The 21972-nt window shown below is 48.0% G+C and overlaps 1 long non-coding RNA gene across 1 annotated transcript; it reads right to left on the bottom strand.

Moving 5' to 3' along the window:
- Positions 1–4559: 4559 nt before the first annotated feature.
- On the bottom strand, positions 4560–8698 carry LOC119962375. The gene is made up of 2 exons (XR_005459850.1): positions 8328–8698; positions 4560–4907 (listed from the first exon to the last, which is right to left on the bottom strand). It is a non-coding gene; the product is annotated as an uncharacterized LOC119962375 (long non-coding RNA).
- Positions 8699–21972: the final 13274 nt, after the last annotated feature.

The following is a 21972-nucleotide window of genomic DNA, read 5'->3' as shown; positions in this document are numbered from 1 at the left end:
CATCAGTCTGTGGCTGTACTGGTTGCTTCATTGGAGTTCTATTGTCCTGGGAAAATGGGCCACTGAAATGTAAATGAGCCGGGGTTTTGGTCAGGTCTGGTTACCTGTGTTTTAGATACACATAGGCTGTGTATCTTTTATGGGTTGGCCATAATTCCCATGGTCCTTTGCAGGTGGCCATCTTAGAAGGCTACATTATGGCACTTGTTCTCCACATCTTGAAAGATCATAAGACCATAAGACTTAGTAGCAGAATTAGGCCTCTTGGCCCATCAAGTCTGCTCCGCCATTCAAACAAGGCTGATATTTTCTCATCCCCATGTCCTGCCTTCTCCCCTTAACCCCTGATCCCCTTATTAATCAAGAACCTATCTATCTCTGGCTTAAAGACACTCAGTGAATTGTCCTCCACAGCCGTCTGCGGCAAAGAGATCCACAGATTCACCACCCTCTGGCTGAAGAAATTCCTCCTCAATTCTGTTTTAAAGGATTGTCCCTTTAGTCTGAGATGGTCTCCTCTGGTTCTAGTTTTTCCTACAAGTGGAAACATCCTCTCCACGTCCACTCTATCCAGGCCTCGCAGTATCTTGTAAGTTTCAATAAGATCCCCCCCTCATCCTTCTGAACTCCAATGAGTACATATCCAGAGTCCTCAAACGTTCCTAATACAACAAGTTCTTCATTCCAGGGATCATTCTTGTGAACCTCCTCTGGACCCTTTCCAAGGTCAGCACATCCTTCCTTAGATACGGGGCCCAAAACTGCTCACAATACTCCAAATAGGGTCTGACCAGAGCCTTATACAGCCTCAAAAGTACATCCCTGGTCTTGTATTCTAGCCCTCTTGACATGAATGCTAACATTGCATTTGCCTTCTTAACTGAACCTGCACATTGACCTGAAGAGAATCGTGAACATGGACTCCCAAGTCTCTTTGTGCTTCTGCTTTCCGAAGCATTTCCCCATTTAAAAAATAGTCTATGCCTAAATTCCTCCTTCCGAAGTGCATAACCTCATACTTTTCCACATTGTATTTAATTTGCCAGTTCATTGCCCACTCTCCTAGCTTGTCCTAGTCCTTCTGCCCCCTTGCTTCCTCAATACTACCTGTCCTTTCTACAGACCTTTGTATCATCTGCAAACTTGGCAACAATGCCTTCAGTATGTTCTTCCAGATCATTAATGTATATTGTAAAAAGTTGTGGTTCCCAGCACAGACCCCTGAGGCACACCACTAGTCACCGGCTGCCATCCTGAAAAAGATCCCTTTATCCCCACTCTCTGCCTTCTGCCAGTCAGCCAATCTTCTATCCATGCCAGGATCTTACCCTGAACACCATGAGCTCTTAACTTATTTAACAGTCTCCTATGCGGCACCTTGTCAAAGGCCTTCTGGAAATCTAAATAAATCACGTCCACTGATTCTCCTTTGTCTAACTTGCTTGTTACCTCCTCAAAGAGCTCTAACAGATTTGGTCACTGCACTCACCTCTGCACCCTGGTTCTCCTGGAGCTCTGACATCCCACTGGTGTCTTCCACCGTGAAGACTGATGCAAAGTAACTATTCAGTTCATCTGCCATTTCTTTGTTTCCTATTATTACTTCTCCAGCCACATTTTCTAGTGCTCCAATGTCTATTTGTGCTTCTCTCTTACCTTTTATATGTTGAAAAAAACTCTTCCTATCTTCCTTTATTTTACTAGCTAGCTTGCACTCATCCTTCATCTTCTCTCCCCTTGTTGCTTTTTTAGTTGTCCTCTGCTTGCTTTTAAAGGTTTCCCAATCCTCTGGTTTCCCACTAATCCTCACCACTTTGTATGCTGTCCTCGACTTCTCTCGTCAGCCATGGCTGCCTTGTCCTCCCCTCAGCATGTTTCCTCCTCCTTGGGATGAATTTTGGTTGTGCCTCCCTAACAACCCCCAAAAGCTCCTGCCATTGCTGTTCCACTGTCTTCCTTGCTAGGCTCTTTTTCCAATCAACTCTGGCCAACTCCTCCCTCATGTCTTTGTAGTTACCCTTATTTAATTATAATACCATTACATCTGATTGCAGCATCTCCCTCTCAAACTGCAGGGTAAATCCTATCATATTGTGGTCACTGCTCCCGATGGGTACCTTCACTTTAAGTTCCCTAATCAAGTTTGCATCATTACACATCATCAAAACCAGAATTACCTGCTCCCTAGTAGGCTCTGTCACAAGCTGCTCCAAAAAACCATCTCTTAGACATTCCACAAATTCCATTTCTTGGGATCCACTACCAACCTGATTTTCCCAGTCCACCTGCATATTGAAGTCCCCGATGATTATTGTAACATTGCCTTTTTTACATGCCTTTTCTATCTCCTGATTTACTTTCTGCCCCACATCCTGACTACTGCTAGGGGGCCTGTAACATAGGGTCAGGGTCTTTTTACCTTTGCGATTTCCCAACTCTACCCACAGAGATTCTATACCTTCTGATCATATATCGCTCCTTGCTATCGATTTGACTTCATTCCCCCTTCGCCAATTTGTCTGTCCTTTCGATAAGACATATATCCTTGGATATTTAGATCCCAGCCCTGATCCCCTTGCAGTCATGTCTCTGTGATGCCCACAACATCATACCGGCCCATTTCAATGTGTGCAACAAGTTAATTTACCTTGTTCCGTACACTGCGCGCATTTAGGTGCAACACCCTCAATCCTACATTTGCCACCTCCCTTTTCACACTCTCCTCAGTCACTGTACCCTGCACTGTGAACCTTTTTGATTTTTGACTATGGCTTCTCTGCCTTACACTTTCCCCCTTACTGCTTTTTGTTTCTGGCCCTATTTTACTTCCCTCCGACTTTCTGCATCGGTTCCTATCCCCCTGCCACATTAGTTTAAACACGCCCCACTTATCTTCACCTTAGTCCAATGTGTTCCCTGTAATATTTGAACTGAATCAAACTCAGTCTGGCACAGGATGAAGTCGAACTCACCCTGTCGAGGGCTTGCCTCCAAGTGTCCTCAGTAAGTACAGCCCCTCCAAGACCTAAACGATGGGTCCAAGCCCAAAGGCAAAAAGAGCTGATTGTCACAGATCGGGGCCAACAAAGACAGTGAGAGAAGCTTGAAGTGCTGTTGGAACTGTTTCCAAATCCTGAGGGAAGAGATCGCCACAGGACTCAAAGAAAAACCTTCAGGGGAGAAGGGCAGTGGTGCAGTAATTATGACACATAGGGAGGAGGTTATGGTTCAAGACCGAGCTTCCATTTTAATAAATAATAATAATAATAATTTTTAAACCAATTCGAGCCAGGGTCACTGAGCCATTGCAGGATTTTCTGCATGTTAGCAGCCCAATAATAAAATAGAAGATTTGGGACGGCCAAACCTCTCGATCCCCTGTCTCTCTGAAGCAGAGCGCTGCGGACTCTGGAACACTTGCCCACCCAGTTAAAAGCTGAAGGTAATTTGTTAAACGTAATAAAAAATGTCTTGGGAGAAAAAAATGATACACCGAAATAAAAATAGAAATCTTGGGAGTAAGATTTTAATAGTTAATTTTAATAGTTTGGATGCTGCCCACAAGAGTCAGAGGAAAATTACTCCTTCTCTGCACGTTCACTTTAAATTACCGATGAGGCTTGAATCATTCAGTTTGTTAAGCAATGCCCAAATATGGGCTACGCGGATCCCTAGGTTTCAGCATGAGGTTAATGGTATGAGGAAGATTTTGCCAAGTGGTGCTGGAATGTGAGGGAAGGTTGAGGCTGTTAAGGCCCAAGGATTCTAAGTGGAGCGTGAAGCAGCACTTCAGCACCCACGACCAACAAGTAATCCACATCCAAATAGTTGGAAAACATATCATGGCCTAAATATTCTGGAAGCCTCCTGGGCCTTCCCCCACCTAACCTGCACATCTTTGGGCCCTAAGGGGCAATTTAGCATAGACAATCCAACTAACGTGTACATCTTTGGACTGTGGGAGGAAACCAGAGCACCCGGAGGAAACCCACGCAGAGACGGGTAGAGAGTGCGAATTCCACACAGTCACCCAAGGCCAAAATCAAACCCGGTCCCTGGGCAGCATCCAAACTATTAAAATGTACACGTTAGTTGGATTGTCCATGCTAAATTGCCCCTTAGGGTCCAAAGATGTGCAGGTTAGGTGGGGGAAGGCCCAGGAGGCTTCCAGAATATTTAGGCCATGATATGTTTTCAAAATATTTGGATGTGGATTACTTGTTGGTCGTGGTAGCTGAAGTGCTGCTTCACGCTCCACTTAGAATCCTTGGGCCTTAACAGCAGTGTCACCATGCCACTCCGAAACCTGCCATTACGTAGCAAAAGTCTGTACTATGGAAGCACAAGGGCACATTAGGTGAATAATGACTCTGGTCACTCTTTGTAGTCGTATTGTAAATACATTCCAAAAGAACATGATTACAAATTCATGAGATGCAGCAATCAGAATAATTTTTCCATTGTAAGCGCCTTAATTAATTTTGTTTTGGGATCATTATCATGATTATTTTCCACTGAGCAGCCTCCTGCTCCATTAACGACAGCATTCCACCAGTACGTGTTTTAAAATTTAAATTTATTAGTCAGATGAGAAAAACAGCATTCACGAGCGTTTGCCACATTTCTGATGAAATGTTCTATATCTGAAGCAGTTTTCATTCTTGAAGCTTGCATTTATTATCTCTATGCTGGCAAAGAAGCGTTTAGCGGATAGGGGAACAGTTGTCTATTTTTGGCAGCAAAATAATCATTTTCAATGAGAATATTTCACATCTTGTCAGAGGCATGATTGATCTCAGCAGGAAGACTGTCAGTCTGGGCAGCAAAATAGTCTTTCACCAGAAGCATTATCATTTTGTCATGGAGAATCTGAAGCTGAGGAGATGGAGGCCAGTGGCACAGCAGCACTGCAAAAACATATTAAAGTTGCACTCCTTGAATGGGGTTGAAATATTTGCAAGAAATATAAAGTACAACAGCGGAACTCTTTGTTTTACTCTATGAAATATCCATCCCACAAAACAAAACACTGGTTTGTATCTGTTTTAATCCTCAGTAAATTACTTAACACATAACAGTGGGTCACACAGAATATCATCTTCTGAGCCATTTTGTACCTCATTTTTAATTTAATTGCTTCTAAAATGAACAATTTGAAATATATGCTCCAGTTGGTTTGATTTTGAACGCAGGGTAATCAGAGCCACTTTCTTCTGAACTATCCATTCTTTAATGTAAACAGCTACAGAGTCGTTTCATAAACGGATATGATTAACAGTTGTAATGGAAGTCACAGAATCTCGGAGCACAGAAGGAGATCATTTGGCACATCGGGCCGGTGCTGCTCTTTGGAAAAGGCTATACATTTAGGCCCACTCCCCTGCTCTTCCCCCATAGCCCAGCAAATTTCTCCATGTACTTATCCAATTCCGTTTTGAAAGTTACTATTGAATCAGCTTCTACTACCCTTTCAGGCAATGCATTCCGATCAACAAAATTCAAGCATGGCCTTCTTCATGGACAAATGATGCAGGGAGTTGTTTTGGCAATTTTAAAAAAAATCTTTCACAGGCATCATTGGCTAGGCCAGCATTTATTGTCCATTGTGAATCGCCCTTGAGAAGGTAGGTGTTAGTCATCTTCATGAACTGCTGTAGTCCATGCTAGTATTAATTCACCCACAGTACTGTTAAGAAGAGACTTCCCGGATTTTGGCCCAGGGATAATAAAACTTGAGAGAATAACTAGAGAATAAATTCCAAGTCAGGATGGTGTGTGGCATATAGATCATATAGAATTTACAGTGCAGAAGGAGGCCATTTGGCCCATCGAGTCTGCACCGGCTCCTGGAAAGAGCACCCTACCCAAGGTTAACACCTCCACCCTATCCCCATAACCCAGTAACCCCACCCAACACTAAGGGCAATTTTGGACACTAAGGGCAATTTATCATGTCCAATCCACCGAACTTGCACATCTTTGGACTGTGGGAGGAAACCGGAGCACCCAGAGGAAACCCACGCACACACAGGGAGGATGTGCAGACTCCGCACAGACAGTGACCCAAGCCGGAATCGAACCTGGGACCCTGGAGCTGTGAAGTGATTGTGCTATCCACAATGCTACCGTGCTGACATGGAGGGAAACTTGCTGATGATGGTGTTCCCAAGCATCTGCTGCCATTGTCCTTCTATATGCTAGTTGTCATGGGTGTGGAAGGTCCTGTTGAAGGAGAGGTGGTGCATTGCTGCAGTGCTTCTTGTATTTGGTATACACTGCTGCCACTACGCATTGGTGGAGGAGGGAGTGAATGCTTAAGGGGCTGGATGAATGGCAATCAAATGGCTGTTTTGCACTGAACAAGCTTCTTGAGCCTCACTCATTCTGGCAAAAAGGGAGTATCCCATCACACCCCTGACCTGTGCCTTGTAGATGATGGACTGACTTTGGGGAGTCAGGAGATTAGTTACTCTCTGCAGAACTCCCAGCCTCTGAACTGCTCATACAGCCATTGTATTTGTTTGGTTAGTCCAGTTCAATTTCTGGTCAATAGTAACGCCCTGGATGTTGAAGGTAGTTTCAGTGATGATAATGCCATTGAATGTCAAGGGGAGATGGGTAAATGTTGTTGGGGATGGTCATTTCTGGGTGCTCGACTGGCGCAAATGTTATTCACAACATACCAGCCGTCCAGAATGTCGTCCAGAGCTTGCTGAATATGGATTGCTTCAGTATCTGAGGCATCATGAATGATATTGAATATTGTTGATCATCAGAGAACATCCTCAATTCAGTTCTTATGATGGAAGGAAGGTCACTGATGAAGCAGCTGAAAATGGTTGGACCGTGGACACTACCCAAATCATTGATGAGAAATTGCAATCTGTGCGGCATGATTTCCTGAAATGCATTTCATATGAGGATCGCTACCTGTTGAGATCGCCACATCATATTGACCCCATTGTGGCATTATAAGTACAATAAAGTGATCTATAATTTTATATTTGAATATATTAATGAGAATAATATAATATTTTCTGAAAGTGGTCTCTGCTGGAGTTATTTTTTTTAATTTGGAGGGCAGGGGCTGGTTTAGCTCACAAGGCTAAATCGCTGGCTTTTAAAGCAGGCCAGCAGCACGGTTCGATTCCCGTACCAGCCTCCCCGGACAGGCACCGGAATGTGGCGACTAGGGGCTTTTCACAGTAACTTCATTGAAGCCTACTCGTGACAATAAGCGATTTTCATTTCATTTCATTTTCAGGATTCTCTCAGCCCAGGGGCGGGCCGGAGAATCCCCGCGACTGGCGCGAATCGCGCCACACCGCCCCGATGCCGGGAGGCGATTCTACAAAGAGCGGAGAATCGGCACCATTGGCGCCAGTGTGGTTGGCGGGGCGCCAGCCGGGGACCGCTCTACATGCCCCCCCCCCCCCCCCCCGGTGATTCTCCGCCCGGGATGTTTTTTTTCCCTCTTCTACTTCCTCTCTCTAACATGGGCTGGAATTCTGCGGCCATTGCGATTCACTTTCCCTGCCCCCCCCCCCAGCAGCGCACCCCCACCAGTGGGTTTCCCAGCGGCAGGGGGTGATTACAATGGAAAGCCCATTGACAAGCGGCAGAAAGATAGAATCCCACCGCCAGCAAACAGTACGCCACCAAGAAACACACAACAGGGGAATCCCACTGTCTATATTTTTTCTCATAAGCCAGAATTCTCTGCGAGTCCGTCCCACTACCGCTGCTAGCGAGGACGGAAAATTTGGCGCGCAGTCAAATCTCCCATTTACTGCAGCCGGATGAGCGTGTCGGGCTGCCATGGCCGGAGGTAGAATGCCACCCATTATCTTTCTTTCTTCTTGTGGAAACAAAATACTCTGGCAGCCAGGTCAGTTTTAAAGGTATTCACTATGTCATGAGATGTAGAATGTAGAAGAGTTACTTCTCTATTATATCCATAGATTTTATGAATGGAGAATTTCTCGCTCCAACATAATCTCTGTTCTCTGTATCAGGAGTTAACTCAAAAGCAGCCAACAGGATAAATATTCAGCTCTACCTGAAGAATAGCTGCGTAGCATAAATATGAAAGTATTTACATTAAATGCCATGTTGTCAATAAAAACAGTGACCTGGCAGACATGAATACGAATCACACTATGCTGGGGCAAGAAAAAATGAATATTATTGCATTACAATTAATAAAACCTAAACCAGGGTTGAACACAATAGTCTGCATGGAACTATTTTACATGACAGGCATGCAGCAATCTGCATGATAGGGGTGAGTAATTAGTCATTACAAATCTGCATTGAAGTAATCTTACCCGGCAAGCTGTACTCGTCAGCATCCAGACTGACCGTGATACATCTGAGCACTACCTGGTAATCCTTGAATTCACAGAGCCTGTTTATCTTCCAAACAGACAGCCGGTAAGATAAAAGGAAGGAAACAGAGCCACCGCAGTTATGTGGAATACATTTGGGCTAATAGAACCGATTGAGTGCTTGGCTGCTGCCAGAACTTGCCCACATGTTCCTAAAGCACATCTTGATGAGTTGGGTCTGTGGAACTGACCGCCTGATTGACATTGTAACCAGATCAGTGAGCTGCAAATTCCTGGAGGCTTGTGCACAGCCTCCTGTGGTATTATGGCTAGAGAGATCATATTACCGGAGAACCAGGCTGCCATTGGTACAGCAGCCTCGCTGCCCATTGGCCCAGGCAAGTCATGTGCCTCTCTGCTAATTGGTTGTGGCTGGTCATGTGACTCCCCGCCGATTGGCTGAGAGGTTGGTAGCTCCGCCTACAAGGCGGGGTATAAGAGCTCGTGTTGGCTGGCAGTCGGCCTTTCTCTGTACGACCACTGCCTGGCTCACATCTAGTGTATTAAAGCCTGTTGTTTGGAACTTCACTATGACTCAAGTCCAATTGATGGTTCATCACCTCTTGAATTCTTTATATCTCTTATTTTGAGTTAATCATATGCGAGATTGTCACACACGTTCTGACTATAGCTTTCAGTGCAACTTGTCTGTTTGAAACAGTCGTTCCTGGAACTTTCTATTCAGCCATTCAAGACTTTAATTATTAAGGATGTTGTTCAGTATTGATTTGAAATTTTCTTCTATTTTTCCCAAAGTTGTGTCTCCAGTATCTTTGATGCATGCTGCTGATGTTTGCTGTTGCATTTTACAGTACGGGATTCAATTTCTCACTTTCTGTGGATAAGTGCAGGGGAAATCATTTTGGAAGTCCAAAAGCAGTGTTGATTTTGAAAGAAGAGGAGGTGATTGTGCACAGGTAAAGAAATGCATGTGTAATTGCACCTCAGGCATCGGGTTACCCCACTGGGATCTATCCCTGGTTTTGGGTCTTCAGATCAGCCATCACCATCATGGTGATTTGAGATCTGTTGTGATCATTTCTTCACAGAAAGAATTAGGGGGTAAAGAATTACGTTGATGCAGCTTTAATGCAGCTTACATCCACGGCAGTTTGGAAAAGGCCCGGAGAGGAAAGAAATGTTCATCAGGAGAGTTTTAATACTTCCCAAATGAACTCCAAATGATAATCCATTGAATTACATGATTGGCAATCAATAAAAGCATCATACGCATTGCGATTTTCTGGATCTAGTTTCTCAGCAGCAATTGTCTGATGTAGGCCCCCCTTTAAAGTTGTGAAGGAAGCTAAAAAGACAGTTACAGGCAGTCCTGTTGTTGTTGAAGCAAAGTAGTGTGGGTAGGTTTTCAGCGAGCTCAGAAGTGGAAAACAGAAGGACTGTTGTTCAAGCAAAACAAGATAGTCTTTTAATGTTGGCAAGTGTGACATATTCATATGAAGACTATTTGCATTGATTAGCGTTGGTTATACAACCAAAGGAAGCCACTGTAGCATTGGCTAATGGCTCACTGAGAAACACTAAAACAGGGGCAAAAAATAATCAGTGGTCCATGTCTGGACCCAAATTCTAATGGCACTTAACTTTGACATGTTCCAGCTGAGATTCGATTACTTGGACAGATTGGAAGGATGTGGGGTGGAGACATTATTATTCAGTCGCTATGTCAAAGTGGCCAAAGCGATTTCTATCTGGTCTGTACTGTGCATTTTCCCTAGTCAACAGGGGATAGCCATACATTCAAAGGTAGATGCAGCCAAAGTATTTCCGTCCTGTTGTTTTGTATGTGTTCTTCTTATATCTCCCTCACTTTGTGCTGAGTGAAAATAGATGCCGTGTGGTGCCTCAAGTCTATTGTACACTTTGAATTGCAACACAATAGGGTATAACAATTCTAAAGGCAATTTGCTGGTTGTCAGTGTGAGCCTTTTGACTGAGCTGCAGAACTGCGCTTCTTCAGGATGAATCAATAGTGCTGGTAAGGGAGCTGCATGTGTGCTTTCAACTTCTATCCGTGGAGGAGCGGGATGTGTAAGTGCTCAAGGAGTTGCCCCTCTAGTAGACTTGCATTATTGCTCAGATGAGAGTGCAACTCTTCAGTCCTTTGTGACATTCCATATGGAAAGCCCCGAAGCACCCCAGAGGATTGTATTAGAAGTTATTCATGAATGAACTCTCTTTACAGACACCCCCTGGAAGGTGGAAATTTGTGGGCCTTGCAGCAGAGGGATCACATAGAAATCACAACACAGAAATATGCCATTCACTCCAGCTGCTCTGTGTTTGTGTTCCACAGCCATCTGGGTTTACCCTCCATTCTCGATGTTTCTGTTCATCTGCAGATTCCACCTGTGTATACTACACCTTGGCCTGAATTCTGTCATGTTGAAGAGTTGCCGTTTGGAAAATGGTGGATGAGCCCAGAAATTTTAATGTGTGTCCCTCCCCCACCCCCACCCCTATCCCCACTGAACACAACGCTTCTTATTTTCGAAGGGGCAGGATTGGTGTTGGACCACGATTTGTGAATGGGTCTTTTACAGAGGCAGCTGACAATTTAAACCTGCCTCCACTGAAGTGGGATTTTGGTAGGCCAGGAGTGTGAATCTCAACATGTGCAGATTAGGCCAAGTAAGAGGTGGTCTGAATTTGGTGGATTTGATTGAATAACCAGGTCACCCCTTTGAAGAGTTATGGTACCATTTTGGATATGATCCCAGAACACTCTTAGGAGAGGCAAGGCACCCTTTAGGATTGTTAATAGCAAACATGACTGTGCAAAATAAGTGCATAGATTCATTGGAACTATCAAAGCTGGCAAATAACTGTCAAACTATCAAAGAATTGTCAAGCTTCCAAAAATTGCCAAAGCTATCAAAGAACTGTCAATCTGTCAAAAACTGTCAAGTATTCAAAAATCTGGCAAAATTCAGTGAAACTGTCAAAGCTGTAAAGGGATTTGACTCTGCTGGGCTTTAATAATATAAAACAGATGCTGATTTTTTTTAAAAATCAGTGTCCGATATTTCATTATGTCTGCTGATATAACCTGGGGGTTGCAATTTTAGGAATTGTGCTGCATGACCGATTTTACAACCTAACACTACCACAGTGTGTGTCTGTTAAATGAGCAGTGTGATTGACAATTTCAATGGCTATAAAACAGAAATTTTTACTTTCAGAAGAGATTGGATCAAGACATTTCAATGTATTGAATGCTGGTGGGGTGCATCAGTTGGCACGAAGAGAGCATAGGGGATGAAAAAGGCTATGGGAATGAATGGGGGGGGCATAGGCTGTCATAGGGCTATGGGGATCAAGGGTGGTGAGTGGAGGAGCATCTGGTATAATTGAGAGTGTTGAAATACGACGAGGCTAGATGGAGGCCAGGTGACATGGGAATTGTTGATTCACTGATTGAAGATAAACCAGTAATATAAACATAAAATCATGGCAAATTAATAAATCTTTTCCAGCTTGCTTCAAGGGAGGGAAGAGGAAAACTGAATTATCTCACCTTGTGGTACTCCATGCTAACATTAATAAACGTATGTAAGAAATAAAAATGAACTTCCGGTAGCGGCAATGACCAGCTGAGCCGCACGTTCGGAGGCTCCCGAAAAAAACGGACTTCGGGGCTCTTTTAAAGGCCCCCAACGGAGCTTAAGAGGCAAATCCCGATGGGGGAAGAGGCCAGGAGTTTCCCCAGAGGTCCCATGGTGCAGACCAGGAGCAGAGCAGGGAGAGAATCGGGAGGAAAAACTTTTGAAAAAAATCGGGACCCGCAGGACAAAATGGCGGCTGGCGAAAGTTTTGAAGAACTGAAGAAGTGGGTCCAGATGACTCTGCTGAGCCTCTTCCAGGATCTGAAAGTGGAGCTGCTGGAGTCCATCAAGGTAACCAACAGGGAACTGATGGAGACCTAGACAGCCCAGGGGGCTGCGATCCGGGAGCTGCAGCAGCAAGCCGCCGAGAGGGAGGACGAGGTCGTGGCCGTGGTGGGGAAGGTGGAGGTGCATGAGGCGCTCCATAAAAGATGGCAGGAGCGGTTCGAGGAGTTGGACAACCGGTTGAGGAGGAAGAATTTACGGATCCTGGGCCTCACGGAGGGGCGGGAGAGGTCGGACCTAGCGTCCTATGTGGTGATGATGCTGAACAGGCTGATGGGGGCTGGGTCCTTCCAGGGGCCCCTGGAGTTGGAGGAGGCCCACAGAATTCTGGCTAGGAGGCCCAAGCCAAACGAGCCACCGCGGGCGGTGTTGGTAAGGTTCCACCGGTTTATGGATCGTGAGTATGTGCTCCGGTGGGCCAAGAAGGAGCGGAGCAGCAAATGGGAGAACACGGAGGTGCGGATCTTCCAGGATTGGAGTGCGGAGGTGGCGAGGCGGAGGGCCGGGTTTAACCGGACGAAGGCGGTGCACCACAGACGGAAGGTGAAGTTTGGAATGCTGCAGCCGGCACGTCTGTGGGTCACCTACCAGGATCGGCACCACTATTTTGAGTCCCCGGAGGAGGCGTGGGCACAAACTGAGGGTCCCCCGGAAGGGGGATGCTGTGGAATACTGTATTTATTTATACTGTATGTGTATTTGCGGGGTTTAGGGTATGAGGTGGGGTGGCCGTAGGGTGGGTGGGGTGATGCCGTACGGGTGTTTTCTTTATGGGTTTTCTAGCAGGTGTTGGGTGGACGGGTTTGGACTGAGGGGTAAACGTGGTGTTTGGGGAGCTGGTGGGGGGGACTGACAATGGGAGTGGCCCTGGAGGAGGGGGGCCCGGCAGGGCGAAAGCGCGGGCTTTCTGCGGGGTCCCCGCGCTGGGAGAGGGAGGGGGCGGGGTTTTCTTTTCCTGCGCAGGAGCAGGGGAGGGTGGACTGGTTGATGGGCACTATGGGGGAGGGGCAGTCCCAAGTTGGGAGGAGCCGAAAGTAGGGCGGAAGCCGCCGGGGCCAGCAGAAGATAGCTGGCTCACGGGAGTGCTGTCGGGGGAGGGGGGGGCGCGGCTAGGAGGGGTCCTAGCCTGGGGGGGAGGGGAGGGGGGGGGTTACCGGGTTGCTGCTGAAACAGTCAGGAAGGAGCTGGAGGACGCAGGGAGTGCTGGAGGGGGGGAGGTGCCGCCGTGGGAAACTGGCAGAGCGTGGGACGCTGGCCGGGGGTGGGCAAGGGATGGGGTATGGCTAATCAGCAGGGGAAGGGGGCAGGGAGCCCTCGGATCCGGCTGATAACCTGGAATGTGAGGGGGCTGAATGGGCCGGTCAAAAGGGCCCGAGTAGTTGCGCACCTGAAGGGACTGAAGGCTGATGTGGCCATGCTCCAGGAGACACACCTGAGAGTGGTGGACCAGGTCCGGCTGAGAAAGGGGTGGGTGGGCCAGGTATTCCACTCAGGGCTGGACGAGAAGAGTAAAGGGGGTGGCGATCCTGGTGGGGAAGAAGGTGTCGTTTGAGGCATTGAAGGCGGTGGCTGACAGTGGCGGGAGGTACGTGATGGTGAGTGGTAAGCTGCAGGGGGAGCGGATAGTGTTGGTGAATGTTTATGCCCCAAATTGGGACGATGCAGGGTTCATGCGGCGTATGCTGGGCCGCATTCCGGACCTGGAGGTGGGGGGCCTGATCATGGGGGAGACTTTAACACTGTGCTGGATCCCCCATTGGATCGATCCAAGTCCCGGACGGGTAGGAGGTTGGCGGCGGCTAAGGTGCTGAGGGGATTTATGGACCAGATGGGGGGGTGGATCCTTGGAGGTTTGCGAGGCCAAGGGCCAGGGAATACTCGTTTTTCTCCCATGTACATAAGGCCTACTCGAGGATTGACTTTTTTGTCCTGAGCAGGGGGCTGGTGCCGAGGGTGGAGGAAGTGGAATACTCCGCCATTGCCATTTCGGACCATGCCCCGCACTGGATGGTCCTCGGGCTGGGGGAAGAGAGGGACCAACGTCCACTGCTGCTGGCAGAGGAGGAGGTGGCCGGGAGGGTCCAGGGGTGTATTGAGAGATACCTCGAGGCCAATGATAACGGGGAGGTTCGGGTGGGGACAGTCTGGGAGGCATTGAAGACGGTGATGAGGGGGGAATTGATCTCCATCCGAACCCATAGGGAGAGGGGGGAGCAGAGGGAAAGGGAAAGACTGATAGGGGAGATGGTGAGGGTGGATAGGAGATATGCGGAGGCCCCAGAGGAGGGATTGCTGGGGGAGAGGCGTAGCCTTCAGGCCAGATTTGACCTACTGACGACCAGAAAGGCGGAAGCCCAGTGGAGGAAAGCACAGGGGGCGGTGTATGAACACGGGGAGAAGGCGAGCAGGATGCTGGCGCACCAGCTCCGGAAGTGAGACGCGGCCAGGCAGATTGGGGGAGTGAGGGATAGCGCTGGGAAGGTGGTGCAGAGGGGGGTAGAGGTCAATGGGGTCTTCAGGGACTTTTATGGGGAACTGTACCACTCTGAGCCCCCGGTGGAGGAGGGTGGAATGGGGCACTTCCTGGACAGGTTGCGTTTCCCGAGGGTGGAAGAGGAGCGGGTGGAGGGACTAGGGGCACCGATCGAGTTGGAGGAGGTTGTCAAAGGGATAGGGAGCATGCAGTCGGGGAAGGCGCCGGGGCCGGACGGGTTTCCGGCTGAATTTTATAAAAAGTATTTGGACCTGTTGGGCCCCCTGTTGGTTCGGACCTTTAATGAGGCATGGGAGGGGGGGGCTTTGCCCCCAACTATGTCGCGGGCGCTGATTTCCTTGATCCTGAAGTGGGACAAGGACCCTCCGCAGTGTGGATTATATAGGCCGATTTTGTTGCTGAACGCCGATGCCAAGCTGCTGGCAAAGATCCTGGCCACTAGAATAGAGGATTGTGTGCCGGGGGTCATACATGAGGACCAGACGGGGTTTGTGAAGGGAAGGCAGCTGAACACAAATGTGCGAAGACTCCTCAGTGTCATTATGATGCCGGCGGTGGAAGGGGAGGCGGAGATAGTGGTGGCGTTGGACGCGGAGAAGGCCTTCGATAGGGTGGAGTGGGAGTACTTGTGGGAGGTGTTGGAGAGGTTTGGGTTTGGGGAGGGGTTTATTCGGTGGTTGAGGCTGCTCTACGAGGCCCCGATGGCAAGTGTAGCCACGAATAAGAGGAGGTCGGAGTACTTTCGGCTGCATTGGGGGACGAGATGCTTCGCATTGGCAATTGAGCCCCTGGCCATGGCATTGAGGGAGTCAGGGAACTGGAGGGGCATGGTGCGGGGTGGGGAGGAGCATCGAGTGTCACTGTACGCGGACGACCTGCTGCTGTATGTGGCGGACCCGGTGGGGGGGATGCCGGAGGTGATGAGGATCCTCGGGGAATTCGGGGGTTTCTCGGGGTATAAGCTGAACCTGGGCAAGAGCGAGGTGTTTGTGGTGCATCTGGGGGATCAAGAGGAGGGGATTGGTAGGCTCCCACTGAAGCAGGCAGGGAAGAGCTTCAGGTACCTAGGGGTCCAGGTGGCTGGGAGTTGGGGGGCCCTGCACAAGCTCAACCTCACAAGGTTGGTGGAGCAGATGGAGGAGGAGTTTAAGAGGTGGGATATGTTACCGCTGTCACTGGCGGGGAGGGTGCAGTCCATTAAGATGACGGTGCTCCTGAGGTTTTTGTTCTTGTACCAGTGCCTCCCCATCTTTATCCCAAAGACCTTTTTCAGGAGGGTCAACAGCAGTATTACGGGTTTTGTGTGGGCGCATGGGACTCCAAGGGTTCAAAGAGTGTTCCTGGAACGAGGCAGGAATAGGGGGGGGGCTGGCGTTGCCCAACCTCTGTGGGTACCACTGGGCGGCCAATGCAGCGATGGTGCGTAAGTGGGTAATGGACGAGGAGGGGGTAGCGTGGAAGAGGATGGAGGCGGTGTCTTGTGTGGGCACGAGCCTGGAAGTGCTAGTAACGGCGCCGTTGCCGCTCCCTCCAACAAGGTATACCACGAGCCCGGTGGTGGCGGCTACCCTCAAAATTTGGGTGCAATGGAGATGGCACAGGGGAGAAATGGGGGGCTCGATGGAGGCCCCGATACGGGGGAACCATCGGTTCGCCCCAGGGAGCATTGATGGCGGATTTCTGGGCTGGCACAGGGCAAGGGTTAGGAGGTTGAGGGACCTGTTTGTGGAGGGGAGGTTCGCGAGCTTGGGGGAGTTAGAGGGGAAGTTTGGGCTCCCCCCGGGGAACATGTTTAGGTACATCCAGGTGAAGGCGTTTGCCGGGCAGCAGGTGGAGGGGTTCCCCTTGCTTCCCCCACGAGGGGTGCGGGATAGGGTGCTCTCGGGGGTGTGGGTCGGAGGAGGGAGGATCTCGGACATATACCGGGTAATGCAGGAGGTAGACGAGACCTCGGTGGAGGAACTGAAGGGGAAGTGGGAAGAGGAGCTGGGGGAGGAGATTGAGGAGGGGATGTGGGCGGATGCCCTGGAGAGAGTGAATTCCTCCTCTTCCTGTGCGAGGCTTAGCCTCATACAGGTCAAGGTGCTGCATAGGGCCCACATGACTGGGACAAGGATGAGTAGGTTTTTCGGGGGCGAGGACAGGTGTGCTAGGTGCTCGGGGAGCCCAGCGAACCACGCCCATATGTTTTGGGCGTGCCCAGCGTTGGGGGAGTTTTGGAAGGGGGTAGCAAAGACGGTGTCGAGGGTGGTGGGATCCAGGGTCGAGCCAGGCTGGGGACTCGCAATTTTTGGGGTTGCAGTGGAGCCGGGAGTGCAGGAGGCGATAGAGGCCGGGGTCCTGGCCTTTGCGTCCCTAGTAGCCCGGCGGAGGATCTTGCTCCAATGGAAGGATGCGAGGCCCCCAAGCGTGGAGGCCTGGATCTCGGATATGGCGGGGTTCATTAAATTGGAGAGGGTGAAATTTGCCCTGAGGGGATCAGTACAAGGGTTTTTCAGGCAGTGGCAGCCCTTTCTGGACTTCCTAGCGGAACGGTAGGGAAACAGGCCAACAGCAGCAGCAACCCGGGGGGGGGGGGGGTGGGGGGGGGGTAAGGATTGGGGGGAGGGAGAACTGTGCACAAGGGTTTGTGGAGGGTGCTATCTCTCTCCTTTGTTTTTTTTTTCTTTTCTCTTTTTCTTTGTTTTTGTTTCTTCCTTTTGTTTGAAGTTGCTCATGAAGCTGGGGGGGCATTGTTTATGGGGTGTTACCGCGGTTGTACGTTAATAGAGTTAAGATGTTTATATTTTGTATTTTGTAAAAATTTCAATAAAAATTATTTATAAAAAAAAGAAATAAAAATGAAATGAAAATATAGCAAAGGTCAGAGTCAAGAGTGGGCTTAAACCTACCAATTATACAGCAATCTTATGATTTTGCGTATCAACTCACAGCAGGTACAAGGCTCACAGGATATTAAAGAGAGATCAATGACAAATACAAATCAGAGATAGGAGCCATGGGAGAGGAAAGGATTCATTGTCATGAGTTAATACCAGCATCATCCCATATTTCAGCTCTGTATATCGTCAGTAGTTGCCTCTTTAAAAGGAGCTCAGACTGAAACCTGAGTCTGAACCATCTGAGCTTCTAATTATACCAGAAAATGAATAAAATGATGTGCAACAATAATTCTTTTGGCATATTTAACAGGTAGGTGCCAGAACGAAAGTGAAAATACTGGCTTTGCTTTCTCAAGACAAATGGTTATTGGAGGAAACGTGATTAAAATTGACCAGTCTTTGCTGCATGAAGACATTGGCAACAAGGTTCTGGATTTGAGCGTATGGTTAGTTATTAACTGAATCTATTCTGCACTTTGTCTTTTCAGAGAGCCTTATAAAACTGATAAAGATGTTCTTATGTCTTTTATCCATGATTGAGAAGTTTGCGAAATGTTTGAAAGTAGTTATGTGCTTTGTAAATGTAAGTCCAAAGGAGCAGCTTTCACGGAAAGCAAAATGCAGGCTGGATTAAATTTCAGATTCAAGGATTGGATTGTGTCCAAACAGTACAAATGATCAAATAAATCTTTTGCAAAAATACAAGCCATTTTCCTCCAGCAGCAAACCAAAGAGCACTGGTAATCCCTTTTTGCTGAAATTGGAAAGGTTATGAAGCCTTGTACTAAATACAATTGATTTTGTTAAGTGATCTTTTCAGGTTCCTTAACAGGCAAGATTAATCCCAGCATTTTCTCTTGGCTGGAATATCAATGCCCATCCATTCAATCACCAACCCTTCTGCATTTTTGCCCAGAACAACTGATCACTCACAAACAATGTTCTGCTTACCCATGACCTTATGGGGAAGAATACATTGAGATCATGGTTTTGACTGACTGCTGGCTGACATGTGAAGACATCTTGGCGGTCCCTGAAGTTGCCCCTCCGGACAACACTTTCATCTCCTGTTCTGTTCAAACTGGCATCACAGCAGCATAGCCCTTATCACAAAATCACATCTTGGTTTGTCCTATTTCTCCTCTTGTATCTTCAACTCCTTCAAACTGGTAATTTTATTCCATTTCTCCCGGAATGAGTCTCATCAGTCTTTGCCCCTCCCCATGTTTCTCAGCAAGATATCCTTCCTGCTGTCCACCAGCCTCTATACTGGACAACTCCATATTCTCGGTGATTTCAATCTCAACCTCTACTCACTTGTTGCCCTTCTCTTCTGATTTCACTGCTAATCCCCTCCTAATCTCTCCCTCCATATACGTTTCCCAATGTGAAGATACAGCAATCCCCTCGGCCTTGTAGTCTCGTGCTATCCCTCTATTCTCAGTATTTTGATCAAGAACAAAACTATCCCCAACTGCTAAATTTGCTCAATTTGACAGCAATTTTTATATGAAAGATCTGCTACTGTAATGTAAGGTTATCCCGTAACTCAATAAATATGTGCTAATGTTTTCTGTTCCCAACTTCAACAGACATTGACAAGTCACCAGCACTAAACTCTCCCATTATGCAAGAATGCGCAACACTTCAAGTTTGGTATAAAAACATGAATTAGGTTCGGAGTAGGTTTCTTGGTGCCTTGAGCCTGCTCCCTCATTCAATAACATCATGGCTGATCTGATTGTAGCCTCAAACCCATAATCCTGCCTACCCCCTGATAACCTTTCGCCCCCTTGTTAATCAAGAATCTAGCTTTGCCTTAAAAGTATTCAAAAGGGCAGCACGGTGGCCTAGTGGTTAGCACAACCGCCTCACGGCGCTGAGGTCCCAGGTTCGATCCCGGCTCTGGGTCACTGTCCGTGTGGAGTTTGCACATTCTCCCCGTGTCTGCGTGGGTTTCGCTCCCACAACCCAAAAATGTGCAGGTTAGGTGGATTGGCCACGCTAAATTGCCCCTTAATTGGAAAAAATAATTGGGTAATCGAAATTTATTTTTAAAAAAAGTATTCAAAGACTCTGTTCCCACTTTTGAGAGTTCCTGAGACTCATAACCATCTGAGAGAAAGTATTTGCTCTCGTCTCTGTCTTAAATAAGCGACCCTTATTTTTAAAAAGTGAGGCTTAGTTCTAGATCCTCACGACATCCAACCTGTTAATACAGAGCAGGATTTTATAGATTGCGATCAGGTTGCCTCTTACCTTCCAAACTCCAGTGGATACAAATCTAACTTAAGACAACCTGTCCATTCATGGTGTTAGGATAATAAACCTACTCTGAACCGCTTCTAATGCATTCACACCTTTCCTTAAATAACGAGACCAATATTGTACACAATACTCCAGATATGGGTCAGGGAATCGGCGGTGGGGGGCGCGAATCCCGTGACGCCGGTCTGACACCGGTCTGTCAATTCTCCAGCAACCAGAGAATCGCCGCCAATGGCGCTGGCGTGGTCGCTGCGGCGCCAGTTGAGCGCTGCTCAACGCGACCCCCCCCGGCGATTCTTCGCACTCTACAGGCCAAGTGCCCACTGAGTTCGGTCAAGTCCCGCTGCGTCGTTCGCGTGTGGTCCTACCCAGTGGGACATTGGCGTTAATGCTGCGGGTGCCATCCTGGAGTGGGGGAGGTGGCTCAGAATCCAGGGGGGGCCTCCGCGGTGGCCAAGCCTGTGATCGGAGTTTACCAATTGGCGGGTGGGCTAATCCCGGGGGGGACCTATGTTCCTCTGCGCCGGGCCCCTGAAGGCAACCCACGCGCATTCGCGGACTCGCACCAGCCCTGGCGCGCATGCGCGTACCCACGCCGCCCATGCTGGCACCCATATTGGCAGATGGAGCTGCGTAAAGCTCTCCAGTGCCATGGTGGCCACCAGTGCGGCGCAGGATCGCTGCTCCGAGGGACTAAATGATGCCGTCGTAAAACGCTCCGGCGTTTATGATGCCGTCAACACTTAGCCCCATTATCGGAGAATCCCACCTCTGGTCTCACCGATGCCCTCTGCAATTGAAGCATAATCTCCCTACTTTCAACTCCTTTCATCATAAACAATGGCATTCTATTAGCTTTCCTAATTATTTGCTGCACCTGTATACCAGCCTTTTGCAATTCACGCACTGGGACTCCCAGAGCCCCCTGTACCTCAGAGTTCTGCAATCTTTCATTATCTTGATAATTAGCTTATTGCTTTATTCTTCCTGCGAAAATGGGCATTTTCACATTTGCCACATTATAATCCATTTGCCCACAGTTTGCCCACTCACTTAACCTAACAATGTCCCTTTGTAGTCTCCTTACACCCCGCCACAATTCGCTTTCCTCCCTATCTTTGCGTCATCAGCAAATTTAACGAAAATACCTTCAGTCCCTTCATCAAAGTCATTTATATAAATTGTAAAAAGTTGAGATCCTGGCACTGATCCCTGTGGCACACCACCCATTACATCCTGTCAACCAGTAAAAGACCCATTTATGCCAACTCTGTTTCTGATAAGCCAGCCAATCTTCAGACCATGGTAATAACTTACCCCCTCACCATGAGCTAGTGTTTTCTGCAATAACCTTTGCAGAGGAGTCAGATATGTAGGGCCAATATTAACTTCATACAATGAGAATTGGAGTCTCTGATTATCGAGTGAGAAATCTAAAAATAATTTCAGCATATCTGTGGGAGAATCACTTGCTTCACATTTTATACATCTCTCTCACTGCACTCTACCTTGTCAAACCTATCTCTCCCTGATAATCAGTCTTACCAAACTCACTCCATCCATTGGATTAACATATGCCATTACGCTACCTCATAGATCTGCTCTTTCCCTTGTTTCAGGAGAAAGCACAGAGAACCTCTATCTCTCCAGATGTGTTCTGCGGAACTTGCTTATCATGTCCAGTGGAGCACATTGGAGAAGGCTTCAGTGCCTGAAAACACAGTTGGTGATTTCAAACCACCTTTCCTCCTCCCATGATCTTCTACGGTAATTTAAAATCACGATTCCTAGCAGCAAGGGGTGCATTCAACGGGAAACCCCGTTGGCAACGGCACGACCAGAAGATCCCGCCGCCGGCTAATGACAGACAGCCTCCTGCGCCGTGCAATATGCAGCGGGTTGTGTGGTAAATCCCACCCTCTGTCTCAACCTCCTGATGCCAATTGCTTGTCGAACATGAGAAAGAATGTGTGCAATTTTTCTGTTTTGATTTTATCCCCTCTTCTCTGAAGGTGATGCGTACACTTCAACAA

The sequence above is a fragment of the Scyliorhinus canicula genome, chromosome 2 (genome assembly GCF_902713615.1).
Source record: "Scyliorhinus canicula chromosome 2, sScyCan1.1, whole genome shotgun sequence".
NCBI lineage: Eukaryota > Metazoa > Chordata > Chondrichthyes > Carcharhiniformes > Scyliorhinidae > Scyliorhinus > Scyliorhinus canicula.
Note: the sequence above shows the minus strand (reverse complement) of the source record. Positions and strands in the feature narration are given on the sequence as shown.